The following is a 16134-nucleotide window of genomic DNA, read 5'->3' on the forward strand; positions in this document are numbered from 1 at the left end:
AGATATGACTGAGCTACTAATACTTAAATATTTCTCTTTGCCATTGCATGTCCATAAAATACTCATTTCATCTGCTGTCAAGTTTGTTTTTGCTTCATCACTACATAGAAAATGTATCCTTTGCCTTCCACTCCTTGAGCCAAACTACTGGCTCTACATTTTCACATCCTCTGAGGGGGATCTTCAACCATGGACAGCTTCTGAAATGCCATGATCTAATTTTCTGATGTGACTCAGAGAGAAGGGAGAAACTGACAAGGGGCATCAGAGAAAAGGGCCAGTCAGAGGGTACAGAAAGCTTTGCTGTTCAAAGAGGAGCCCACATACAAGCAGCATTGGCATCATGTTATTAGAAATGCTGATTCTTTGGCCTCACTCCAGACTCACTCAAATAGAGTCTTTGTTTTAACCAGATTCTCGAGATATCCCTGGTGATTTTGGAAGAGTCTGTATCAAGGAATGAAACACTGATGGGAAACCACAAGAGCCTTAGAAAACCTCCTTGGCCTCAGGGGAAAAATGGTATCAAAGATGCAACGAAGGCACTTTGCTGGTGGTCCAGTTGAGACTCTATGCTTCCAATGCAGGGAACACCGGTTCCCTGGTCAAGGAACTAAGATCCCACATGCCACAGGGCATGGCAAAAAAGAAAAAAGAAGGATGTAAGGAAGGCCACTATGGGTGTAATTGGCAGTAGAAATTTTGCTAAGTCCCTGACTATTTGACTTATTAGGCGTGGCTATCATGATGTAGTCATAGGAAGCAGAAATCCTAAATTTTCTGCTGAGCTTTATCCTCATATGGTAGATGTCACTCACTGAGAAGTTGATTAAATCAAATCATATCAAATATAATGTTGTTGCTATATATAGGAACATTACACCTTACTGTGGGACCTGGACATCTGCTGTGGGTGAATTTTGATTGATGTGAGCAATAACATGAGGATAAACCAATACCCAGCATCCAATGTGGAATATTTGGCTTCATTATTCCTGGACTCTTTGATTGTGAAAGGATTTAATGTTGTCTCAGCTTGGGCATCTGGTCCTATCACTTCATGGCAAATAGAAGGGGAAACAATGGAAACAGTGACAGAATTTATTTTTGGACTCCAGAATCACTGTGGAGAGTGTCTGCAGCCATGAAATTAAAAGATGCTTTCTCCTTGGAAGAAAAGCTATAACAAACCTAGACAGCATATTAAAAAGCAGAGACATCAATTTGCACATATGTCTATCTAGTCAGAGCTGTGGTTTTTCCAGTAGTCATGTATGGATATGACAGTTGGACCATAAAGAAGGCTCAGTGCCAAAGAATTGATGCTTCAAGCTGTGGTACTGGAGAAGACTCTTGAGATTCCCTTGGACAGCAAGGAACCCAACCAGTCAATCCTAAAGGAAATCAACCCTGAATGTTCATTGGAAGGACTGATGCTTAAGCTGCAATATTTAGCCACCTGATGTAAAGAGACCACTCGTTGGGAAAGACCTTGACTCTGGGAAAGATTGAGGGCAAGAGGAGAAGGGGGCTACACAGGATGAGATGGTTGGATGGCATCACTGACTCAATGGACATGAGTTTGCGCAAACTCCAGGAGATACTGAAGGACAGGGAACACTGGCATGCTGCAATCTGTGAGGTGGCAAAGAGTCGGACGTGATTTAGCAACTTAGCAACAGCTTGGGCGCTTCCATTACGACCTAAGGATGCTGTCTGGCATGTTTATATATGCAGCAACAATATTCAAGCTCCACAGAAGGTTATTGAACTTGCCAGTCAGTTGAATTTCGTTCCTGTTGATTTGGAATCACAGCAATTGCAAATTTACTCCTGTGACTATTTACCTTCTGGAGAGGGCCAGTGGTGGTAGCCATAAGCTGGCCGTGTTTTTCTTCCTTTATTATTGGGTCCTAAATGTGATTCATCCATGTGCTAGAAACCAGTAGAGTGACTTTTACAAGATTTCTGATGAGACTGTGAATAAAACTTTGCCCATAGACGCAATTACTTTGTGGTCTCTGATCTACCCAGCAGATCTGGCAGCTGTTTATCAGGTTTATTATGGCACCAATATAGAAGCTTTCTACTTTGGTTAGAGACCTGCTTACAGTGTAGAGAACAGCTTGAATTACTAAGCTTTTACTTCACTTTGATTCATGTTGCCTACAGCCTCTGCTTACCAGTGAGAAGGTTATAGAGATACTTCTTTTTCAACATGGCTTATCAGCAGGCATGAGATGTACTTGATATTCATCTGATGCTTCCCTGGTAGCTCACATGGTAAAGAATCTGCCTGCAATGCAGGAGGTCCGGGTTCAATTCTTGGGTCAGGAAGATCCCCTAGAGTGGGAAATGTCAACCTATTCCAGTGTTCTTGCCTGGAGAATTCCATGGACAGAGGAGCCTTGCGGGCTACAGTCCATGGGGTCACAAAGAATTGGACACGTTGAGCAATTAACACACACAGTAAAATACTTGATTAGTATAGTTAGTAAAATATAAGGTTTAAAGAATCCATCTGCCAATGCAGGAGACACAAGAGATGTGGATTTGATCTCTGGGTGGTGAAGATCTTCTGGAGTAGGAAATGGCAACTCTGGATTTGCCTGGAAAATCTCCTGGACAGAGAAGCCTGCCTGGCTACAGTCCTTAGGGTTGCAAAAGAGTCAGACGTGACTGAGCAACTGAACACACACACACACACAAGATTTAAAATAGTGTAAAACTTTACATACCTTATAATAGAAATTTTGGTATGTTTAGGGAGGGAAAAGAATTGTTCTTTAAGTAATGTTTCTGCATAAGAATTATGTAGCTAATTCAAAACTATCTAGAATAAAAGCTGCTCCTATCCATTTCTTTGCAGATTTATAACAGAGAAGTGAACAAGAAAAAAGAAATGAAAAAGGCCAGTCACCATAAGGTGGCTATATTTTATAATGTTGCATTTCATCAAAAGAATGTTTTTTCTTTCCCTTTAAAGAAGTTTTGATCAATTGCTTAGAATATCGTGGGCATCTCTATACCTCCCAAACATAATAACCATTCAATGAAAATGATGAATTAGTCATAAAGCCAAGACCACAAAGTCATTACTATTAAAAAATTGACAAAGTGCATCATGTTTAAAAATAAAAGGCCATTGTAAAGTATTATTAATAAAAGTACTCTTACTTATCAAAGTTGAGTGGTAGTTTTAACAAGTTATTTTCCACAAAAGCTTTAACAGGATGAATGGATTTATAACACTGTCAGATACAAGTCTTGGAAATAACTGACCAAAAAAAATCCCAAGAGACTTTTATCCATTCATCCTCACCACCACAGATATTATCTGACAGCACATCTAGTCTTTCTGATGTTCAGTACAAGAGATCACACATCTGACACTGGATTTTTATAGGTAAATACAAGAGTTCCTTGTTATAAAATGGCCTCAAGAAATTTATAATATTTTGGCATCACTTTCAAGAAGAAACAAGACTTCAAAAATATAAGTAACTACAACTATACACATTCTTCCACTCTCCTGCCTCTTGCTGTAGAATTTGTAAAAACTAAAATACAGGATACTTTTTATCCTGTTGTGGCTGTTTATAGCTTTATGTGTATGATAACACTGGGAAAAAATGTTAAATGACCTTATGATAGTATGAAAATATATTTCATTTATGATTCCCCTCCCCAAAAGCTTTAGATTGATTTTTAATATTTGAATGCACTCAAACCTCAATTAATGCATTCTTTTTGTCAAATACAGCTTTGGAAATATGGTGGTTCCATGGACCCGCCATATTTCCAAAGCTGTATTTGACAGAAAAAATGCATTAATTGAGGATTTTTTGAGTGTATTCAAATATTAAAAATCAATCTAAAGCTTTTGGGGAGAGGAATCATAAATGAAATATATTTTTTATAGCTCACTTGGTAAAGAATCCTTCTGCAATGCAGGAGACCCCTGTTCAATTCCTGGCTCAGGAAGATCCCCTGGAGAAGGGACATGCTACCCACTCCAGTATTCTTGGACTTCCCTGATGGCTCAGCTGGTAAAGAATCCATCTGCAACGTGGAAAACCTAGGTTTGGTTGCTGAGTTGGGAAGATTTCCTGGAGAAGGGAAAGAAAGGCAACCCACTCCAGTATTCTGGCCTGGAGAATTCCGTGAACTGTATAGTCCATAGGGTTGCAAAGAGTTGGACATGACTGAGCAACTTTCACTTTAACTTTCAAAGCTGTTTGTTGGTTTTATTAGTTTGTTACCTAATAAATAGAAACAGTAGCATATTTCTACAGTAGTATATTTCAGAGGGAGGGAGGGGTGAAGAGAGTGAGAAATTGAGAGACCTATTGTAGGAAGTGTTGATGTTGCAGTTCAAGTCTGGAATCATCCTGGAAACAGAATTCTGTCTTCCTCAAGAAAGCTTAATTTTTTAAAAGAACTTCAACTGAATAGAAGAGGTCGATCCACATTATGAAGGGTAATTTGCTCTTTACAAAGTCTTTTGATTTAAATTTTAATCTCATCTAAAAGTACCTTTGATGTGATCTGGATTGGTCTTTGATCAAATATCTTGGTACCATGGCTTAGTAAAGTTAATATATAAAATTAACAATCATAACTCTGTGCACATGGCAAACACTTGGAAGATACTCAACATCAGCCATTCAAGAAATACAAATTAAAAGCACAATTAAATATAACTATACTCCTTTCTTATCAGAATGGCTAATTTTTTAAAACAGTGATACAAAATGTGATCAGGATGCAAAAAATCAGGTCATTTTTACGTCAGACATGAGAATGTAAAGTGGCATAGCCACCATGGAAAGTAATTTGACACTTTCTTAAAACTGAACATAAAACTAACATGTGTTATGCCATGGCACATTTATCCCAGATAAATGAAAACTTATATTTCATACAAAATTGTTTCATAAATATTTATAGCATGTTTATTTGTAATGGCCAAAGTCTGGAATCACCTCAGCAAACTAGCAGGTAAACAAACTGGTCCTTCAACAAGTGAATGAGTAAACAAACAGAAATACATACCTTCAACAATGTGATAGATACAAAACTCATGATACATCTTCATAGAATTATGCTACATTACAATAATTCTAAATACATACTGTATTATTCCATTTACACATAACATTTCCTAAAATGATGAAATTATGGTATGGAGAGGAGATTACAGTTTTCCAAGGCCTAAGGAAGGAGTAGGAGCAGATGGGAAGTGAGGTAGCCACAGGGATCCTTGTGGTGATAGAAGTGTTCTCTACATTTTTAAAGCACTGTCAGTATCCTGGTTGTAGTGTTGTACTGGGTTGGCCAAGAAATCCATTCAGGTTTTTCCATTACATCTGATAGAAAAGCCCATATAACTTTTTGACAAACTCAGTATTGTAGTCTTGCAGGATGATACTGTCTTGTAAAGTGGTAGGAAATATCTCTTTCTTATTACAACTGAATGTGAATCACATTAATTAATTTAATTAATTCACATTTAATTAAATTAATGTTTAATTAAAAAATCAGGAAGAGTAATGAAGGTCTGCCTTAACAGGAAATAAAATTAATTGCAAAAGCAATTTGTGAGACATATCTATATGTATTGATATAGAAACCATATATTACAACCTATTAACAAATAATTTGTGTAGAATAAAAAGCAGAAACTCCTGACTCCATATACATTATACTTTTCATTTTATTTTATTTTTTTTAATTTTATTTTTAAACTTTACAATATTGTATTAGTTTTGCCAAATATCGAAATGAATCCACCACAGGTATACTTTTCATTTTAGAAAAGTAAAATATATGATAGTATTTTGAAAGTTTGCTACAAGTTTACACCCAAAACTGTAGGAGATAATAACTTTAGTGAAAAGAGTTTTTTGTGAGTAAGTTTATGTTTTGTGTTTTTTTGCAAGCAGGTCTATGTTTTGCATAAAACAAGGTCCAAGAGATGTTACATATCTATGATTCTTTCATTTGTATGTGTCTTTGGTTGGTTGGTTTATTGTTGTTGTTGTTTACTCGCTAAGTCATGTCTGATTCCTTGAGACCTTATGGACTGCAGCACTCCAGTCTTCCCAGTCTTTCCCTGTCTCCTGCCATTATCTCAAATGCATGTCCATTGAGTCAGTGATGTCATCCAACCATCTCATCCTTTGTCAGACCTTTCTACTGCTGCCCTCAATCTTTCCCAGCATCAGAGTCTTTTCCAATGAGTTAGGTCTTTACATCAGGCAGCCAAGGCATTGGAGCTTCAGCTTCAGCATCAGCCTTTCTAATGAATATTCAAGGTTGACTTCCTTTAGTTGATTGGTAGTTTGGGTTTTGATGTTGTACATCTTTGCAAGCTATCAAATGGTGATCTGCTCAGTCTCTCTTTCTGGAGCAGCCAGTTTGGTCACCTGAGCCAGAGACCAAGGAGTCAGATTATTTTCTTGTTTTCTTTCTTGGCTCTTATTTGCATAGTCCCACCCTTATTCCTAACTTATTTACCATTGAGTATTGATGGGAAGAAATGTATGTCTTGTACCTTGAGTTCACATTGCCTGATGCAGGCCAGATTTCCCAGACTGCTAAGAAATCCTTCAGATACAGACTAAACTAATAACTAAGTAGTAGTTTGATCTCACTGTTAGCAGTTTTCCTTGAATGGCAAAAGTTTTGCTTTTTAACTTAAACATAGACCCTAAGAAATCTATCATTCCCAGAAGCAAATTATGATTAGAATTTTGACTCCATTTTTTATATTTTAAACTGCTGGCATCTTTGCAGCCTCATCCCTCCTCCTTTTGCTTTCATCCTATTATTTGAGAAGGCCAATAAGAAAGCTAGAGAGCTCTCTCTTTTGGTGGTGATGGGAACTTCAAACCATGAAATTCCAGGAACCCTAACCACAGTAACTCCTCCAGTCATTTGCTTCTCAGCTTTGCTAACTAATTTTATGATCAGCTTAGGAGCACTTTACTTTGTCCATTATGTAAGGAAGAAACCTTTCATGTGTCCCCTTAGTGAGAGTACAAGATCATAAGTTTTGATATCCAAACCATTATTTCCATGGGGAGTTGATCTTGCTTCCAAGGGGCAACCACAAGACAATTGACACAGAGGACACAGTAGTTGAACAGTCTTCACCTAGACCAGAATCTGTCTGTTTTGCTCTGGGCTTGCTAACTGACTGTGTTGTCTGATCATGAATGTTCTTTGAGATGCCACCTACAAGTTATGTGGTACTTTGTATTGTGTGGTTTTGTGTTGGGCTGTGCTGCACTTACTGAGTCCTACTGAGCTTCTGCTATAGACTTAACCAACATTTGTTGAAAGTTTTTGTAATTGGTTTTTAGAGAGAGCAGTGTGGGATCGGGCCTGTCTTAAGGTGACCCTGGGTGAAGTGTTTTGTCCTAGACCTCTTTGTTGGGTTGAGAAATTAAAATACACTTGCAACTTGCAAGAAAAGCTATGACGAACCTAGACAGTGCATAAAAAAAGCAGACACAATAAGACCTCTATATTTGCTGTCTACAAGAGACCCACCTCAAACCAAGGGACACACACAGACTGACAGTGAAGGGCTGGAAAAAGATATTTGATGCAAACGGAGACCAAAAGAAAGCAGGAGTAGCAATGCTCATATCAGATAAAATAGACTTTGAAATAAAGATTGTGAAAAGAGACAAAGAAGGATAGTACATGATGATCAAAGGATCAATCCAAGAAGGAGATATAACAATTGTAAATATATATTCACCTAACATAGGAGCACTTCAATACATAAGGAAAATGCTAACAAGTATGAAAGGGGAGATTAACAGTAACACAATAAATAATAGTGGGAGACTTTAATACCCCACTCACCCCTATGACAACCAAACAGAAAATTGGCAAGAAAATACAAGCTTTAAATGATACAATGGACCAGTTAGACCTAATTGATATCTATAGGACCTTTCACCCCAAAACAATGAATTCACCTTTTTCTCAAGTGCACACAGAACATTCTCCAGTATAGATCACATCCTGGGCCATAAATCTATCATTGGTAAATTCAACAAAATTGAAATTATTTCAAACATCTTTTCTGATCACAATGCAGTGAAATTCAATGTCAACTACAGGGAAAAAAAGTTATTAAAAATACAAATGTATGGAGGCTAAACAACACACTTCTGAATAACCAACAGATCATGGAAGAAATCAAAAAGGAAATCAAAATATGCACTAAAGACAAATGAAAATTAAAACATAACAACCCAAATCCTATGAGATTCAGTATAAGCAGTGCTAAAAGGAAGGTTCATAGCAGTAAAATCTTACCTCAAGAAACAAGAGAAAAAATCAAATAACCTAACTTTACACCTAAAGCAACTAGAAAAAGAAGAAACAAAGAGCACCAGAATTAGTAGAAGGAAAGAAATCATAAAAATTAGAGCAGAAATAAATGAAAAAGAAACAAAGGAGACTATAGCAAAAATCAACAAAACTAAAAGCTTGTTCTTTGATAAAGTAAATGAAATAGACAAAAAATTAGCAGACTCATCAAGAAAAAAAAAAAGAATCAAATCAACAAACTTAGAAATGAAAATGTAGAAATCACAACAGACAACACAGAAATACAAAGGATTATAAGAGACTACTATCAGAAACTATATGCCAATAAAATGGGCAACTTGGAAGAACAGATGGATTCTTAGAAAAGTATAACCTTCCAAAACTGAAATAGCAAGGAACAGAAAAATCTTAACAGACCCATCACAAGCATGGAAATTGAAGCTGTAACAAAAATCTTCCAACAAAAAAAAAAAGCCCAGGACTGATGGCTTCACAGGTGAATTCTACCAAAAATTTAGAGAAGAGCTAACACCTATCCTACTCAAACTCTTCCAGAAAATCACAGAGGAAGGTAAACTCCCAAACTCATTTGATGAGGCCACCATCACCCTAATATCAAAACCAGACAAAGATGCAAAAAAAAAAAGAAAGAAAGAAAACTACAGGCCAATATCACTGATGAACATAGATGCAAAAATCCTCAACAAAATTCTAGCAAACACAATCCAACAACATAATAAAAAGATCATACATCATGATCAAGTGGGTTTTTTCCCAGGGAATGCAAGGATTATTCAGTATTCTCAAATCAATCAATGTGATATACCATATTAACAAATTGAAAGATTAAAACCATACGATTATCTCAATAGATGCAGAGAAAGACTTTGAAAAAATTCAACACCCATTCATGACAAAAACTCTCCACGAAGCAGACATAAAAGAGAACATATCTCAACATAATAAAAGCCATATATTATAAACCTACAGTAAATATTATCCTCAATGGCAAAAAATTGAAAGCAATTTGCTTAAAGTCAGGAACAAGACAAGGGTGCCCACTCTCACCACTACTATTCAACATAGTTTTGGAATTTTTAGTCACAGCAATCAAAGAAGAAAAAGAAATAAAAAGAGCTCAGATTGGAAAAAGAAGAAGTAAAACTCCCACTGTTTGCAGGTGACATGATCCTGTACCTAGAAAACCCTAAAGACACCACCAATTAATTACTAGAGCTAATTAGTAAACATAGTAAAATTTTAGGATATAAAGTAAATACACAGAAATCCTTTGCATTCCTATACACTAACAGTGAGAAAACATTAAATTAAAGAGAAATTAAGGAAGCGATCCCATTCACCATTGTGACAAAGAGAATAAAATACTTAGGAAGAAATTTACCTAAAGAAAACTATGAAACTATAGTTTTATAGTTTTATAAAACTATAAAAGCTGGGAAAACTATAAAACACTAATAAAAAAAGAATCAAAGATGACACAAATAGATGGAGAAATATACCATGTTCATGTATCGGAAGAATCAATACAGTGAAAATGAGTGTACTACACAAAGCAATCTATAGATTCAATACAATCCCTATTAAGCTACTAATGGTATTTTTCAAACTAGAACAAATAATTTCACAATTTGTATGGAAATACAAAAAACCTTGAATAGTAAAAGCAATCTTGAGAAAGAAGAATGGAACTGGAGGAATCAACGTGCCTGACTTCAGACTATACTACAAAGCTACAGTCATCAAGACAGTATGGTATTGACACAAAGACAGAAATATAGATCAATAGGACAAAATAGAAAACCCAGAGATGAATCCACCTATGGAAAACTTATCTCTGACAAAGGAGGCAAAAATATACAATGGAGAAAAGACAATCTCTTTAACAAATCGTGCTGGGAAAACTGGTCAACCACCTGTAAAAGAATGACAATAGAACACTCAATATCATACACAAAAATAAACTTAAAATGGATTAAAGATCTAAATATAAGACCAGAAACTATAAAACTCCTAGAGGAAAACATAGGCAGAACACTCTCTGACATAAATCACAAGATCCTCTATTACCCACCCCACCCCCACCCCCAGAGTAATGGAAATAAAAACAAAAATAAACAAATAGGACCTAATTAAATTTAAAAAGCTTTGGCACAGTGAAGGGTACTATAAGCAAACTGAAAAGACAGCCTTCAGAATGAGAGAAAATAATAGCAAACTAAGCAACTGACAAAGAATTAATCTCAAAAATATACAAGTAACTCATGCAGCTCAATATCAGAAAAATAAATGACCCAATCACAAAATGGGCCAAAGAACTAAACACATATTTGCCAAAAAAGACATGCAGATGGCTAACAAACAAATGAAAAGATGCTCAACATAATTCATTATCAGAGAAATGCAAATCAAAACCACAATGAGGTACCATCTCATACTCGTCAGAATGGCCCTACAAAGCTCTATCAAAAACCTCTACAAAAAATGCTGGAGAGAGTGTGGAGAAAATGGAACCCTCTTACACTGTTTGTGGGAATGCAAACTGGTACAGCCACTATGTGGAGATTCCTTAAAAAACTGGAAATATAACTGCCATGTGACCCAGCAATCCCACTATTGAGCATACACACCAAAGGAACCAGAATTGGAAGAGACACATGTACCCCAATGTTCATTTCAGTACTGTTTACAGTAGCTAGGGCATGGAAGCAAACTAGATATCCATCTGAATATGAATGGATAAGAAAACTGTGGTACATATACACAATGGAATATTACTCAGCTATTGAAAAGAATGCATTTGAATCAATTCTAATGAGGTAGATGAAACTGGAGCCTATTATACAGAGTGAAGTAAGTCAGAAAAAAAAAAAAACAATACAGTATATTAATGTATATATAAGGAATTTAGAAAAATCGTAACAACAACCCTATATGCAAGACAGCAAAAGAGGCACAGATATAAAGTGCAGACTTTTGGACTCTGTGGAGAAGCTGCCTCTTGAGAAATTTGTATGCAGGTCAGGAAGCAACAGTTGGAACTGGACATGGAACAACAGACTGGTTCCAAATAGGAAAAGGAGTACCTCAAGGCTGGATATTGTCACCCTGTGTATTTAACTTATATGCAGAGTACATCATGAGAAACGCTGGACTGGAAGAAACACAAGCTGGAGTAAAGATTGCTGGGAGAAATATCAATAACCTCAGATATGCAGATGACACCACCCTTATGGCAGAAAGTGAAGAGGAACTCAAAAGCATCTTGATGAAAGTGAAAGCGGAGAGTGAAAAAGTTGGCTTAAAGCTCAACATTCAGAAGACGAAGATCATGACATCCGGTCCCATCACTTCATGGGAAATAGATGGGGAAACAGTGGAAACAGTGTCAGACTTTATTTTTCTGGGCTCCAAAATCACTGCAGATGCTGACTGCACCATGAAATTAAAAGATGCTTACTCCTTGGAAGGAAAGTTATGACCAACCTAGATAGCATATTCAAAAGCAGAGACATTACTTTGCCAACAAAGCTTTGTCTAGTCAAGGCTATGGTTTTTCCTGTGGTCATGTACGGATGTGAGAGTTGGACTGTGAAGAAGGCTGAGCACCGAAGATTTGATGCTTTTGAACTGTGGTGTTGAAGAAGACTCTTGAGAGTCCTTTGGACTGCAAGGAGATCCAACCAGTCCATTCTGAAGGAGATCAGCCCTGGGATTTCTTTGCAAGGAATGATGCTAAAGCTGAAACTCCAGTACTTTGGCCACCTCATGCGAAGAGTTGACTCATTGGAAAAGACTCTGATGCTGGGAGGGATTGGGGGCAGGAGGAGAAGAGGACGACAGAGGATGAGATGGCTGGATGGCATCACTGACTTGATGGATGTGAGTCTGAGTGAACTCCGGGAGTTGGTGATGGACAGGGAGGCCTGGTGTGCTGCGATTCATGGGGTCGTAAAGAGTCGGACACGACTGAGTGACTGATCTGATCTGATCTGGAGAAGCTGAAGGTAGGATGATTTGAGAGAATAGCATTGAAACATGTGTATTACCATATGTGAAATTGATGACCAATCCAAGTATGATACATTAAACAGGGCACTCTAAGCTGGTGCCCTGGGACAGCCCAGAGGGATGGGATGGGGAGGGACGTGGGGAGGGGGTTTGGGATGGTTGGACACATGTATACCCATGGCTGATTCATGTCAATGTATGGCAAAAATCACCACAATATTGTAAAGTAATTAGCCTTCAATTAAAATAATATTTTAAAAAAGCAGAGACATCACTTTGCCAACACAAGTCCATCTAGTCAAAGCTATGGTTTTTCCAGTAGTCATGTACAGATATGAGCTTAGACTATGAAAAAAGCTGAGCACTGAAGCATTGATGCTTTGAATTGTGGTGCTAGAGAGGACTCTTGAGGGTTCCTCGAACAGCAGGGAGATCAAACCAGTCAAATCAGTCCTGAATATTTATTTATTGCAAGGACTGATCCTGAAGCTGAAGCTCCAAAACTTTGGCCACCTGATGTGAAGAGGTGACTCATTGGAAAAGTCCCTGATGCTAGGACACATTGAGGGCAAAAGGAGAAGGGGACGGCTGAGGGTGAGATGGTTAGATAGCATCATCAACTCAATGGACATGAATCTGAGCATACTGTAGAAGATAGTAAAGGACAGATGTGGCTAGCATGCTACAGTCCATAAGGCCACAAAGAATCAGACATGACTTATTGCCTCCACAACAACAAATCTGGGCACTTAGAATGCCCAGGAACACCCTCTTACCCAGTAAAAATACCCAATACAATCCAATATAGAATCAAACAAGGCCTAAACTAATTAAGTTCCATCATAGACTCATACTTATGGAGGGGGCCATTGTGCCTGCTTTCTTTTCCCTTAGCAACCCAATTTGGTCATTGCTCCATCTTGATAAAAGATGACTGGCTCCCAGGAATAGATGACTGCAAATTTACATCCATTACACCCCTTATTAAGTTTCCTATACACAACATTGGGCTTTTCATGTGGTTCAGTTTTAAAGAATCTGCCTGCCAATGCAAGAGACACAGGAGATATGGGTTAAGTCCTTGGGTCAGAAAGATCTGCTGGAGGAGGAAATGACAACCCACTTCAGTATTCTTGCCTGGAAAATCCCATGGACAGAGGAATCTGGTGGGCTACAGTCCTGGGATCACAAAGAGCATGACATTTTGCTCTTTGCATGACTGAGCAACTAAACAGGCTTGCATACATGGTATTATAGAAATTATTGACTTTATCCAATCGGTGACTAGAAAATAATTTTCTATTTCATCTTCCTTCTATGTTCTATTCAGTGCCTATTTCAACAGCCTCTCTTCACATTGTTTTCTTCACTTTCTATGAGACTATATATATATATTTTTTTTTTTTTTTTTACCGAGATCTGGGTAAATCACAATTCTGCCATTGTACACATGCTTTGCAGTCAAGAACCTAACCATATTCATTATTTTCTCAGAATACAGATACAACAATATTTTGAAGTCATCCTTCTCAGAAATTTAACACACTCATTCTAGATATACACCCATTCACAAAGGAGCATGTGCACATACACACACACTCTCACTGAGTGATGAGACATTGCTCAGCCCTAGTACAAGGCCCTGTCACTTTGATTAATTTCTGGACATGATATAGTCAAATCAGTGTCGCTCTCTTTGACACTTAACACCTCTATCCACCATTTTCAGCATGTGCAATGTTAAAACGAATCCAACATCTTTGGGGGCTAGAAAAAAAAAATTGGTTGCTAGAGGCAACATGTTACTTATTTACAAATTTTTCCTAAAGTAATATATGCTGCTGCAGTGATCCCATTGTGAATGGCCTCCCACTCACCAACAGAAAGGCTCAGAATCTACCCAGATTATAATACAAACAGGCACATTCTTTAAGATACACAAGAGATTCCTTAACTTTAGAAACTTTAGCAATGTCTATTCAAGTCTTTGTTTAGTTTTTACTAGATTATTTGAGATTTTCTTTCTTTCTTTTTTTTTTTTTTTTTTTATGGCGTTGTAAGAGTCATAGGGTCGCAAAGAGTCAAACACGACTGAGTGACTGAACTGAACTGAAAGAGTCCCCACATATTTTGAATACCAATCTCTCATCAAATACATTGTTTTCGTATTCAGTACATTGCTTTTACTCTGTTGATTGGTTCCTTTGCCATGTAATCATTTTAATTTGATGTAGCCTTTTTTGTCAAAATTTGCCTTTGTTGCTTGATCAATGGAACAGAATACAGAGACAAGAAATAAAGTAAACCCACATGCATATGATCAAGTGATCTTAGACAGGATTGTCAAGAATACAAAATGGAGTGTCTTTTTTCCCCCCTCTTTCTGACTTATTTCAAAAACCAGTGATTAAGAGAAGAAATTTAAAAGCATGGAGGAGAAAAAAACAGTGCATTTAGGGAAATAAAGATAAGAATGAATGCTGGTCCAAACTGAGGTGTTCTATAAGGTTAAATGTACACTGAACTTAGTATAAAAATGTAGTCTTGGTAATAATTATTTATGTTGATTACATGTTCAAGTAATATTTTAGAGATATTAGGTTAAATGTAATATTTTTCTAAAAGAATATACAATGGAGAAAAAATAGTGTTGTCAACAAACTGGGGCTTCCGTGGTGGCTCAGTTGGTGAAGAATCTGACTGTAGAGCAGGAGACCTGGGTTTGATCCCTGGTCAGGAATTCAACAAATTATGTTGAGAAAACGGGATATTCACATGAAAAAGAATAAAACTACCAGTTTACATCCTACACGACACTCAAAATGAATTAAATATTTCAATGTAAGACCTGAAATTGCAAAACACTTAGAATTAAAAATAGGGGAAAAGTTTCATGATATTGGGCTTGGCAGTGATTTTTTTTTTTTTTTGGATATCACAACAAAAACATAAGCAACAAAAGTAAAATTAGTGTCATATGTTTTTTAAAATTCATTTTTTTTGACATTTTAAGTATATAATATAATTGGGCATTAACCAAAAAATGGTATCATAATTGACTAATTTATATGGTACTGTGTTCTGTATCTGTTTATGTGTTGTGATGACATATCATTTATTATTACAGTTGCTAGAATACTCCATGATATTCTGGTGATAAGATGATACGATAGGCAGAGTAAACCTGGGAATATGTTTATGTACATGGCAAAGGGATTTTGCATATATAATTAAGTGAATGACCTAAAGATGGAGACATTATTTTGAATTATTCTGATGAGCCCCATGTAATTATAAGTTTCTTATAGAAGAGCAACAGGAAGATGAGAGTAATAGAAATGGGAAAAGCCTTTAGGATGCAGAAAAACTGGGAGATAGATTCTCCCCTACTGCCTTCAGAAGGAGCAAGCCCTGACAATACCTTGTGTTCTATCATTCAGTTTTAAGTCACTAAGTTTGTGGCAAGTTAATTATTACAGCAGCAATGGGAAACTAATACCTACAGTAAGTCAAAATCATTTTCATAGTCTAAGAAAATAATTTTCCCATTCTATCACTAGCAAAACAGAAAAAATACATTATACAAATATTTGAGCTCGTGCCCTTGAGTTTTCAGTATTCTTACTTTTATGAAACACTTTTCTTTGCCAAACCTTCTTTTTTTTTTTTTTTTCTTTTTTTCTTATTATTTATTGAATTACATTCCGGTTAATAATAATGCATTTTCTAGGGATACTTACTTTCTAGGGTTCA

At 36.7% G+C, this 16134-nt stretch overlaps 1 pseudogene; it reads left to right on the top strand.

Annotated features, from left to right (window-relative positions):
- Positions 1 to 470: 470 nt before the first annotated feature.
- On the top strand, positions 471 to 2239 carry LOC102281345 (metalloreductase STEAP2 pseudogene; annotated as a pseudogene).
- Positions 2240 to 16134: the final 13895 nt, after the last annotated feature.

The sequence above is a fragment of the Bos mutus genome, chromosome 16, assembly GCF_027580195.1.
Source record: "Bos mutus isolate GX-2022 chromosome 16, NWIPB_WYAK_1.1, whole genome shotgun sequence".
Taxonomy (NCBI): domain Eukaryota; kingdom Metazoa; phylum Chordata; class Mammalia; order Artiodactyla; family Bovidae; genus Bos; species Bos mutus.